We start from the raw sequence: 7,500 nt of genomic DNA, 5'->3' as shown, positions 1-7,500 counted from the left end.
GTCTCTGTCTCTGACTGACTCTGTGTCTGTTTCAGTCTCTGACTGACTCTGTCTCTCTCTGTCTCTGTCTGTCTGTGTCTCTGCCTATCTCTCTCTGTCACTGTCTCTGTCTGTCTCTGTCTCTGTCTGTCTATGACCCTGTCTGTCTCTGTCTGCCACTGTCTCTCTTTGTCTCTGTATCTGTCCGTCTCTGTCTGTCTCTGTCTGTCTCTGCCTGTCTCTGTCTCTGTCTGTCTCTGTCTGTCTCTGTCTGTCTCTGTCTGTCTCTGTCTGTCTCCGTCTGTCTCTGTCTGTCTCTCTCTGTCTCTGTCTCTGTCTCTGACTCTGTCCCTGTCCCTGTCTCTGTCGCTGTCTCTGTCTCTGTCTCTGTCTATATCTCTGTCCGTTTCTGTCTCTGTATCTGTCTCTGCCTCTGTCTCTGTCTCTGTCTCTGCCTCTGTCTCTGTCTCTGTATCTGTCTCTGCCTCTGTCTCTGTCTGTCGCTGTCTCTGTCTCTGTGTGTCACTGTCTGTCTCTGTCTCTGTCTGCCTCCGTCTCTGTCTCTGTCTCAGTCTGTGTCTGTGACTGACTCTGTCCCTGTCTGTCTCTGTCTTTGTCTGTCCCTGTCTCTGCCTGTCTCTGTCTCTGTCTGTCTCTGTCTCTGTCTGTCTATGTCAATGTCGGTCTCTGTCCCTGTCTCTGTTTCTGACTCTGTCCCTGTCTCTGTCGCTGTCTCTGTCTCTGTCTCTGTCTCTGTCGCTGCCTCTGTCTCTGTCTCTGTCTCTGTCTCTGTCTCTGTCTCTGTCTCTGTCTCTGCCTCTGTCTGTCTATGTCTCTGTCTTTCTCTGTCTCTGTCTGTCCCTCTCTCTCTCTCTGTCTCTGTCTCTGTCTGTCGCTGTCTCTGTCTCTGCCTGTCTCTGTCTGTGTGTGTCTCTGTCTATCTCTGTCTGTCTCTGTCTGTCTCTGTCTGTCTCTGTCTCTGTCTCTGTCTCTGTCCCTGTCTCTGTTTCTGTCTCTGTCTCTGTCTCTGACTCTGTCTCTGTCTCTGTCTCTGTCTCTGTCCCTGTCTCTGTCTCTGTCTCTGTCTCTGTCTCTGTCTCTGTCTCTGTCTCTGACTCTGTCCCTGTCTCTGTCGCTGTCTCTGTCTCTGTCTCTGTCTCTGTCGCTGTCTCTGTCTCTGTCTCTGTCTCTGTCTCTGTCTCTGTCTCTGTCTCTGTCTCTGCCTCTGTCTGTCTATGTCTCTGTCTTTCTCTGTCTCTGTCTGTCCCTCTCTCTGTCTATGTGTCTGTCTCTGTCTCTCTCTCTGTCTCTGTCTCTGTCTCTGTCTCTGTCTGTCGCTGTCTCTGCCTCTGCCTGTCTCTGTATGTGTGTGTCTCTGTCTATCTCTGTCTGTCTCTGTCTGTCTCTGCATGTCTCTGTCTCTGTCTGTCTCTGTCTGTCTCTGTCTGTCTCTGTCTGTCTCTGTCTGTCTCTGTCTGTCGCTGTCTCTGTCTCTGTCTCTGTCTCTGTCTCTGTCTCTGTCTCTGTCTCTGTCTCTGTCTCTGTCTCTGTCTCTGTCTCTGTCTCTGTCTCTGTCTGTGTCTGTGTCCCCGTCTCTGACTCTGTGTCTAGCTCTGTCTCTGTCTCTGTCTCTGTCTCTGTCTCTTTTCTGTCTGTCGCTGTCTCTGTCTCCGCCTGTCCCTGTCTGTGTGTGTCACTGTCTATCTCTGTCTGTCTCTGTCTCTGTCTCTGCCGCACACTCTGTCTCTGTCTCTGTCTATCTCTGTCTCCGTCTGTCACTGTCCCTGTCTCTGTTTGTCTCTGTCTGTGTGTGTCTCTGTGTGTGTCTGTGTGTCTCTGTCTCTGTCTGCCTCTGTCTGTCTCTGTCGGTCTCTGTCTCAGTCTCTGTCTCTGTCTCTGTCTGACTCTGTCTCTTTTTCAGTCTCTGACTGACTCTGACGCTGTCTGTCTCTGTCTGTCTCTGTCTTTGTCTGCGTCTGCCTGTCTCTGTCTGTCTCTGTCTCTGTCTCTGTCTCTATCTCTGTCTCTGTCTCTGTCTCTGTCTCTGTCTCTATCTCTGTCTCTGTCTCTGTCTCTGTCCCTGTCTCTGTCTCTGTCTCTGTCTCTGTCTCTGTCTCTGTCTCTGTCTCTGTCTCTGTCTCTATCTCTGTCTCTGTCTCTGTCTCTGTCCCTGTCCCTGCCTGTCTCTGTCTCTGTCTCTGTCTCTATCTCAGTCTCTGTCTCTGTCTCTGTCCCTGTCTCTGTCTCTGTCTCTGTCTCCGTCTCCATCTCCGTCTCTGTCTCTGTCTCTGTCTCTGTCTCTGTCTCTGTCTCTGTCTCTGTCTCTGTCTCAGTCTCTGTCTCTGTCCCTATCTCTGTCTCTGTCTCTGTCACTGCCTGTATCTGTCTCTGTCTGTCGCTGTCTCTGTCTCTGTCTGTCTCTGTCTGTGCGTGTCTCTGTCTCTGTCCCTGCCGCACACTCTGTCTCTGTCTCTGTCTATCTCTGTCTCCGTCTGTCACTGTCCCTGTCTCTGTTTGTCTCTGTCTGTGTGTGTCTCTGTGTGTGTCTGTGCGTGTCTCTGTCTCTGTCTGTCGCTGTCGGTCTCTGTCTCAGTCTCTGTCTCTGTCTGACTCTGTGTGTCACTGTCATTTCTGCCTCTGTCTCTGTCTCTGACTGACTCCGTCTCTGTCTCTGTCTCTGTCTGCGTCTGCCTGTCTCTGTCTCTGTCTCTGCCTCTGTCTCTTCCTCTGTCTCTGTCTCTGCCTCTGCCTCTGTCCGTTTCTGTCTCTGTCTCTGTCTCTGTCTCTGTCTCTGTCTCTGTCTCTGTCTCTGTCTCTGTCTCTGTCTCCGTCTCCGTCTCCGTCTCCGTCTCCGTCTCCGTCTCCGTCTCCGTCTCCGTCTCCGTCTCCGTCTCCGTCTCCGTCTCCGTCTCCGTCCCCGTCTCCGTCCCCGTCCGCGTCTCCGTCCCCGTCTCCGTCCCCGTCACCGTCTCCGTCTCCGTCTCCGTCTCTGTCTCTGTCTCTGTCTCTGTCTCTGTCTCTGTCTCTGTCTCTGTCTCTGTCTCTGTCTCTGTCTCTGTCTCTGTCTCTGTCTCTGTCTCTGTCTCTGTCTCTGTCTCTGTCTCTGTCTCTGTCTCTGTCTCTGTCTCTGTGTCTGTCTCTGCCTCAGTCTCTGTCTCTGTCTCTGTCTCTGTCTCTGTCTCCGTCTCTGCCTCTGCCTCTGTCTGTCTCTGTCTGTGTGTGTCTCTGTGTGTCTCTGTCTCTGTCTCTGTCTGTCGCTGTCGGTCTCTGTCACAGTCTCTGTCTCTGTCTGTCTCTGTGTGTCACTGTCATTTCTGCCTCTGTCTCTGTCTCTGACTGACGCCGTCTCTGTCTCTGTTTCTGTCTGCGTCTGCCTGTCTCTGTCTCTGTCTTTGCCTCTGTCTCTGCCTCTGTCTATGTCTCTGCCTCTGCCTCTGTCCGTTTCTGTCTCTGTCTCCGTCCCTGTCTCTGTCTCTGCCTCTGTCTCTGCCTCTGTCTCTGTCTCTATGTGTGTCCGTTTCTGTCTCTCTCTCTGTCTCTGTCTCTGTCTCTGTCTCCGTCTCCGTCTCTGTCTCTGTCTCTGTCTCTGTCTCTGTCTCTGTCTCTGTCTCTGTCCCTGTCTCTGTCTCTGTCTCTGTCACTGCCTCTATCTGTCTCTGTCTGTCGCTGTCTCTGTCTCTGCCTGTCTCTGTCTGTGTGTGTCTCTGTGTGTCTCTGTCTCTGTCTGTCGCTGTCGGTCTCTGTCTCAGTCTCTGTCGCTGTCTGTCTCTGTGTGTCACTGTCACTTCTGCCTCTGTCTCTGTCTCTGACTGACTCCGTCTCTGTCTCTGTCTCTGTCTGCGTCTGCCTGTCTCTGTCTCTGTCTCTGTCTCTGTCTCTGACTGACTCTGTGTCTGTTTCAGTCTCTGACTGACTCTGTCTCTGTCTGTCTCTGTCTGTCTGTGTCTCTGCCTATCTCTCTCTGTCACTGTCTCTGTCTGTCTCTGTCTCTGTCTGTCTATGACCCTGTCTGTCTCTGTCTGCCACTGTCTCTCTTTGTCTCTGTATCTGTCCGTCTCTGTCTGTCTCTGTCTGTCTCTGCCTGTCTCTGTCTCTGTCTGTCTCTGTCTGTCTCTGTCTGTCTCTGTCTGTCTCTGTCTGTCTCCGTCCGTCTCTGTCTGTCTCTCTCTGTCTCTGTCTCTGTCTCTGACTCTGTCCCTGTCCCTGTCTCTGTCGCTGTCTCTGTCTCTGTCTCTGTCTCTATCTCTGTCCGTTTCTGTCTCTGTATCTGTCTCTGCCTCTGTCTCTGTCTCTGTCTCTGCCTCTGTCTCTGTCTCTGTCTCTGTCTCTGCCTCTGTCTCTGTCTGTCGCTGTCTCTGTCTCTGTCTCTGTCTCTGTCTCTGTCTCTGTCTCTGTCTCTGTCTCTGTCTCTGCCTCTGTCTCTGTCTGCCTCCGTCTCTGTCTCTGTCTCTGTCTGTGTCTGTGACTGACTCTGTCCCTGTCTGTCTCTGTCTTTGTCTGTCCCTGTCTCTGCCTGTCTCTGTCTCTGTCTGTCTCTGTCTCTGTCTGTCTATGTCCCTGTCGGTCTCTGCCTCTGTCTCTGTCTCTCACTCTGTCCCTGTCTCTGTCGCTGTCTCTGTCTCTGTCTCTGTCTCTGTCGCTGTCTCTGTCTCTGTCTCTGTCTCTGTCTCTGTCTCTGTCTCTGTCTCTGCCTCTGTCTGTCTATGTCTCTGTCTTTCTCTGTCTCTGTCTGTCCCTCTCTCTGTCTATGTGTCTGTCTCTGTCTCTCTCTCTGTCTCTGTCTCTGTCTCTGTCTCTGTCTCTGTCTGTCGCTGTCTCTGCCTCTGCCTGTCTCTGTCTGTGTGTGTCTCTGTCTATCTCTGTCTGTCTCTGTCTGTCTCTGCATGTCTCTGTCTCTGTCTGTCTCTGTCTGTCTCTGTCTGTCTCTGTCTGTCTCTGTCTGTCTCTGTCTGTCTCTGTCTGTCTCTGTCTGTCGCTGTCTCCGTCTCTGTCTCTGTCTCTGTCTCTGTCTCTGTCTCTGTCTCTGTCTCTGTCTCTGTCTCTGTCTCTGTCTCTGTCTCTGTCTCTGTCTCTGTCTCTGTCCCTGTCTGTGTCTGTGTCCCCGTCTCTGACTCTGTGTCTAGCTCTGTCTCTGTCTCTGTCTCTGTCTCTGTCTGTGTCTGTGACTGACTCTGTCCCTGTCTGTCTCTGTCTTTGTCTGTCCCTGTCTCTGCCTGTCTCTGTCTCTGTCTGTCTCTGTCTCTGTCTGTCTATGTCCCTGTCGGTCTCTGTCCCTGTCTCTGTTTCTGACTCTGTCCCTGTCTCTGTCGCTGTCTCTGTCTCTGTCTCTGTCTCTGTCTCTGTCGCTGCCTCTGTCTCTGTCTCTGTCTCTGTCTCTGTCTCTGTCTCTGTCTCTGCCTCTGTCTGTCTATGTCTCTGTCTTTCTCTGCCTCTGTCTGTCCCTCTCTCTCTCTCTGTCTCTGTCTCTGTCTGTCGCTGTCTCTGTCTCTGCCTGTCTCTGTCTGTGTGTGTCTCTGTCTATCTCTGTCTGTCTCTGTCTGTCTCTGTCTGTCTCCGTCTCTGTCTCTGTCTCTGTCCCTGTCTCTGTTTCTGTCTCTGTCTCTGTCTCTGACTCTGTCTCTGTCTCTGTCTCTGTCTCTGTCCCTGTCTCTGTCTCTGTCTCTGTCTCTGTCTCTGTCTCTGTCTCTGTCTCTGTCTCTGTCTCTGTCTCTGTCTCTGCCTCTGTCTCTGTCTGCCTCCGTCTCTGTCTCTGTCTCTGTCTGTGTCTGTGACTGACTCTGTCCCTGTCTGTCTCTGTCTTTGTCTGTCCCTGTCTCTGCCTGTCTCTGTCTCTGTCTGTCTCTGTCTCTGTCTGTCTATGTCCCTGTCGGTCTCTGCCTCTGTCTCTGTCTCTCACTCTGTCCCTGTCTCTGTCGCTGTCTCTGTCTCTGTCTCTGTCTCTGTCGCTGTCTCTGTCTCTGTCTCTGTCTCTGTCTCTGTCTCTGTCTCTCTCTCTGCCTCTGTCTGTCTATGTCTCTGTCTTTCTCTGTCTCTGTCTGTCCCTCTCTCTGTCTATGTGTCTGTCTCTGTCTCTCTCTCTGTCTCTGTCTCTGTCTCTGTCTCTGTCTCTGTCTGTCGCTGTCTCTGCCTCTGCCTGTCTCTGTCTGTGTGTGTCTCTGTCTATCTCTGTCTGTCTCTGTCTGTCTCTGCATGTCTCTGTCTCTGTCTGTCTCTGTCTGTCTCTGTCTGTCTCTGTCTGTCTCTGTCTGTCTCTGTCTGTCTCTGTCTGTCGCTGTCTCCGTCTCTGTCTCTGTCTCTGTCTCTGTCTCTGTCTCTGTCTCTGTCTCTGTCTCTGTCTCTGTCTCTGTCTCTGTCTCTGTCTCTGTCTCTGTCTCTGTCTCTGTCTCTGTCTCTGTCTCTGTCTCTGTCTCTGTCTCTGTCTCTGTCTCTGTCTCTGTCTGTGTCTGTGTCCCCGTCTCTGACTCTGTGTCTAGCTCTGTCTCTGTCTCTGTCTCTGTCTCTGTCTCTTTTCTGTCTGTCGCTGTCTCTGTCTCCGCCTGTCCCTGTCTGTGTGTGTCACTGTCTATCTCTGTCTGTCTCTGTCTCTGTCTCTGCCGCACACTCTGTCTCTGTCTCTGTCTATCTCTGTCTCCGTCTGTCACTGTCCCTGTCTCTGTTTGTCTCTGTCTGTGTGTGTCTCTGTGTGTGTCTGTGTGTCTCTGTCTCTGTCTGCCTCTGTCTGTCTCTGTCGGTCTCTGTCTCAGTCTCTGTCTCTGTCTCTGTCTGACTCTGTCTCTGTCTCAGTCTCTGACTGACTCTGACGCTGTCTGTCTCTGTCTGTCTCTGTCTTTGTCTGCGTCTGCCTGTCTCTGTCTGCGTCTGCCTGTCTCTGTCTGTCTCTGTCTCTGTCTCTGTCTCTGCCTCTATCTCTGTCTCTGTCTCTGTCTCTGTCTCTATCTCTGACTCTGTCTCTGCCTCTGTCTCTGTCTCTGTCTCTGTCTCTGTCTCTGTCTCTGTCTCTGTCTCTGTCTCTGTCTCTGTCTCTGTCTCTGTCTCTGTCTCTGTCTCTGTCTCTGTCTCTGTCTCAGTCTCTGTCTCTGTCCCTGTCTCTGTCTCTGTCTCTGTCACTGCCTGTTTCTGTCTCTGTCTGTCGCTGTCTCTGTCTCTGTCTGTCTCTGTCTGTGCGTGTCTCTGTCTCTGTCTGTCGCTGTCGGTCTCTGTCTCAGTCTCTGTCTCTGTCTGTCTCTGTGTGTCACTGTCATTTCTGCCTCTGTCTATGTCTCTGCCTCTGCCTCTGTCCGTTTCTGTCTCTGTCTCCGTTTCTGTCTCTGTCTCTGCCTCTGTCTCTGTCTCTCTCTCTGTCTCTATGTGTGTCCGTTTCTGTCTCTGTCTCTGTCTCTGTCTCTGTCTCTGTCTCTGTCTCTGTCTCTGTCTCTGTCTCTGTCTCTGTCTCTGTCTCTGTCTCTGTCTCTGTCTCTGTCTCTGTCTTTGTCTCTGTCTCTGTCTCTGTCTCTGTCTCTGTCTCTGTCTCTGTCTCTGTCT

This window comes from Megachile rotundata, chromosome 13 (assembly GCF_050947335.1).
Source record: "Megachile rotundata isolate GNS110a chromosome 13, iyMegRotu1, whole genome shotgun sequence".
In the NCBI taxonomy this organism is placed as follows: Eukaryota; Metazoa; Arthropoda; class Insecta; order Hymenoptera; family Megachilidae; genus Megachile; species Megachile rotundata.
The sequence above is the reverse complement of the archived record's forward strand: the minus strand, read 5'-3'. Positions refer to the sequence as shown.